This window comes from Psammomys obesus, unplaced genomic scaffold (assembly GCF_907164565.1).
Source record: "Psammomys obesus unplaced genomic scaffold, mPsaObe1.curated_primary_1811, whole genome shotgun sequence".
Taxonomy (NCBI): Eukaryota; Metazoa; Chordata; class Mammalia; order Rodentia; family Muridae; genus Psammomys; species Psammomys obesus.
In genome coordinates, this window is record NW_026596452.1 from 1680272 (window position 1) to 1684919 (window position 4648).

A 4648-nucleotide genomic window follows, 5' to 3' on the forward strand; every position below is an offset into this window, starting at 1 on the left:
GGCTAGGCATGTCTCCACCTGTCTGGCTTTTGTTCAGGCTTGTACTTTAAACTTTAATTCAATAACTCAAAAAAACTATTTTTTAATTCTTTGGTCTCTCATTCTTACACTATGGTGCCATGAGAGCTGCCAAAGGAGAAAAGTAATTAGTAGTCCTAACCAATTATAAAGTCTGTTAATCACAGCAATGGTCAGCTTGGCAAGATAACCCCAATGGTGCCACAATGGCACTTTTATCTTGAAAACAGCTGCCTAATTGGACTTAAGGTCTGTTCAAATGGAAGGAATTTATGCCTAGTAATGTAAACACAACAAACTACCTATGGCTGGAGAGGTCATGGACTGTAGATGAGAACCTAGTACTGTCAATTTTCTAATCCAATATAATTTCTAACTATATCCCCAATGCTTATTGTTATACACAGGTAAGTAGTGATGTCACCCTTCTTCAAAGAAGCTTCTTTTTGCAACAGATGGAGATACTATAGAGAGCCATAACTGGTCAAAATGCAGAGAATGAATGATCATGAGGTGGGTAGCTCCAACTGATACAAAAAAAAAAATGCAACCCTTACCCTAAAGGCACAAGAAAAAAAATTACAGAAAAGGGGACAGAAAGATTATAAGAGCCAGAGAACCAGTATGCTCTCTGTTAGTGTCTTTCAGCTATGACAAAAAAAAAAAAGCTGTGCCCATGAAAATTCAATTATACAGTTGCCTAAAGAAGACAGGCATAATGACAATGCCAGCTGACATAACAATGTGTGTTAGGAAAATTTCACAAGGTCCCACCCCTATATGAAGAGCTATAAGGCAATCAATGGTTACTGAGAGAAGCTATATTAGTTACTTGTTCCTGGTGACATACTTCCTCCAGCAAGGCTAAACCTCCCCACAAAGTATCACAATTGGGGACCAAGTGTTCAAATACCCTGTGGGGGAGCATTTTCATTCAAACCATTACAGAAGACTGTTTTCTCTAGGGACAAGCTCAATGATAGATTACCTGGTACCAAGTGGTCAGTCCTAAACACATGTATGTACAATTAACACTAAATGGACACAGTAGATTTTGTCTATGTGTGGACATTTACATGTATATGCCTATATATATATGCCTTTACATATATATGCCTATATATGTAATAATATAATTGAATAAGAGGTTATAAATTTTAGCGGGAGTAGAGAACTTAAATGACAAAGAAGGGCTAGAAATGACGTAAATGTAATAGTCATGTATGAAATCCTCAAAACATTAAAAATTTAAATTTAAGATGTTGTAGATATAAAATATCATTTTGGTTGGAAAAGATTAAGGAGAAATCCAAGTACTTTTAGATGAGAAAAGATTTTTGTATGATGATTTTATAATAAAGATAAAGTACCATTCCAAAATGGAACTAAAGTAAGATTAAGAAAAAAACAAAATGTTTAAGTATGTCACAAGAAGATTTATGAAAGTTACAACTTAAAAATAGTATTGGTTTGCAAAAACTTGTTTAAAGAGCAGATATTTTATGTTTTGTCAAATAATTGATTATAGTTTCTCCTGTGTTTATCAGGCTTCTAATTAAAAAAAAATCTATCTTTGTCAAAATTTGTATGTCACACAACAGGTAAAATTTAAGCCACATTTTGTTCTTCAGTACTGATAGAACTGAGCTTTTGAGTGTTCAATAGATATACCCAGAGATTAAAAGGAATGCACTATTTTGGCCTTTTCTTCCGGACCGGCAAGGTCTCAAGTGATGATGGAAAACCTCTAAAAGTTTCTTCTAGCTCTGGGAAGTCACTTGTCCTCTTGATTAGTGGAACCATGGAGATGCCAGAGTCGAACCCTAACCAATGTACATTCTACAAAAGGAAATTGTCTGTATGCTTCCAAGGGAAGTTGAATGATTAGCAAAATCCTGGTTTACTCCAGCAGATGACACAACTGGTCGAGGGAAACTAAAGGAGTAATGGACATTTGTCTAGGTTCTTAAAAGTCACCCCTAAAGATCTTCAAAAGACCTTAAAAGTTAAAAAAAAGTTGAGGATAGTGTACATATAAGGTTATTGTATAATTCAATGCTGATTTCTGTAGCCCCCTTCCCCAAGTGTGGTTGTAATCCTTGTTCTGAGAATCTCCTGTCTCAATGTTGTATAAACAGTGCTCCCTAATTGTCCCCTGATATGTCAATAAAGCAGTTTACAGCCAGGGGAGAGAATAGGGCTGGACTTCCTGCCAGCCAGGAGAGAAGGAGTTAGAGGAGGAAGTAGGGGATTCGGCTATGGGAAAGGTCCAAGAGCCATCAGAGGAGAAGGAGCTGGAGCAGGTTGTACAATGAGAGGAAACCAAATTAGCTTAGAGGGTTAAAAATAAAGCAATAACTGCTCAGTTCTTGTGTTGTAAAGCTTGTTAAAATAATATAAAATATAATCTCAATTATTTGAGTGATGGCAACGTTAAGAAAGAAACTGTGAAACAAATACAGTTTTATATAAAAATAACTGTAACAGGTTAGGACGGGTCATTGGTTATGACTTCCTGCTTTTCAAGAGGACCTAAGTTTGGTTCCTAGTACCTGAGTTGGGTGGCTCACAACCATCTGTTCTCCAGAGGATCTGATGTCATTGTCCTTTGCAGTCATGTGCACTCAGATACACATAGCTATACACATGCGCACATGCATGCATACACACACACACACACACACTTAAAAATAATAAAAATTAATCTTTAAAATCTGGTTGTTTTTTTGTTCCCTTGAAAGATCTATAGTCCAACAAAAATGACTGGTAATAATACAGAATAGAAAGCTAGACTGCTTTTTCTCTGACATCTTAGTGAAGCTGCAGTGGTTGTTGCCACTCTCTGAGCTTTGCCGTGCCGCCTGAGGATGACAAGAAGAAGAAGGATGCCGGAAAATCAGCCAAAAAAGACAAAGATCCAGTAAATAAGTTTGGTGGCAAGGCCAAAAAGATGTGGTAAAAGGTAAAGTTCTGGAGAAGCTCAACAATCTAGTCCTGTTTGACAAAGTTGCATATGACAAATTGTGTAAGAAAGTTCCCAACTATAAACTTATTACTCCAGCTGGGGTCTCTGAGAGACTGAAGATTTGCCATTCCTCGGTCAGGGCAGCCCTTCAGGAGCTACTTAGTAAAGGACATAGCAAGCTGGTTTCAAAGCACAGAGCTCAAGTAATTTACACTAGAGACACAAAGGGTATGGAGATGCCCCAGCTACTGGTGAAGATGCATGAACAGGTTCAAATAGCTGTGCATTTGGAAAAATAAAACTTTATTAAATAGAGGGGGCGGGGCAAGATGGCGGCGCCGGGAGGACTCTCATTCTGAGGAGCAGCACAGCAGGATTGGCACAGTGACCAGCAATCAGAACTCGCAGCCATAAAACACAAGTGGTTGTGTTTCTCAGGTGAGAGGATACCCCACGGTGGGGGATTCAATCAGCTTTAACTCACCCGGCTAAACCGCAGAAGAGATCCCAGTTTCGCCAGGTGCTTAGTCGCCAGCCCAGAGCTACCCGCCAGCGCGATCTGGTTACAGGCCCAGACTGAACTGTGGGCCCACAGCACCATAGACTGGATTTCCCAGTCGAGAGATAATCCCACGGAGCAGGAAACAATTGGGACCGACCCCAGATTACCCAGACATCCCCTGGAAAAGACTCGGGTTCCGCGGGTGCCCCAGGAGCCAGCCCGGACCCAGAGCCGGGACAAAGGCGCCTGCACAGAGCCCTGCCTGCGCGTGTGATTCGCCGCCTCAGATAGAACTGTGGGCACCAGGGCACCAGGGCACCAGACTGCGTGTCTCTGGCAGGAGGAAACCCCCAGCGGAGGGGGTCAGCAGCTCTAACGCTTAGGACACCCAGCACCAAAACACTTCCTGGACTCACGCAGACTCTAGTGCAGGCAGAAGCGCTGTGCTCTGCGGCCATTGTTGCGCTCCCCTGGGGCACTGGGACACACAGCTGCATCCTCAGACCTGCAGGAGACGAAGAGCCATTACAGCAGCCCTCAGATACTGTGCCAGGGATCGGCCAGTTGTCCCTGGCTGGACTGCCAAAACTGTGGGAATCCCTGATCCTTCAGGGGGGCTGCACCCACAGCGTCTGCACCAGAGCGGTGCCTACAGCCGCCATCCCAGATAGAGACAAAGAGCTTCTGGTCCAGAGTGAGGCACCCAGCCTCCAGACCAGAGCAGTGCCCCCCGGCGCCAACTCAACCTAGGTGCACATTCTCCAGGTCCAGAGCAGAGCAATCAGCCTTTGGCCCAGAGACTTGCTGAGTGCACCTCCCACTTTCTCAGACAGAACTGTGCGCCCCAGGATAACAGACTGGGTTTCCCTGTTGGGAGAAAACCCCACAGCTAGGGAATCAGCAGTCTCTTCAAGAGGACTGTACATGGAAATTTAGTGAGCAGCAGCACACTAAATTTAGTGAGCAGCAGCACACTAAATTTATAACAAGAAACCCAGCAGTGGGGCAGCTGTCTTGAGAAATTTTATGGGTAAGAGGAGATGCCCCCCTGCCTAACATAGACCACAGCTACTACTCAGGGCTATAAACCTGAGGTGAGCAGTGGCAACTCCTGAGAAACACTGGCCATACAGTGACCATAACCAAAAAGCAGAGAAGGACTT

At 42.9% G+C, this 4648-nt stretch overlaps 1 pseudogene; it reads left to right on the plus strand.

Annotated features, from left to right (window-relative positions):
- Nucleotides 1–405: 405 nt before the first annotated feature.
- On the plus strand, nucleotides 406–3248 carry LOC129669894 (40S ribosomal protein S25-like; annotated as a pseudogene).
- Nucleotides 3249–4648: the final 1400 nt, after the last annotated feature.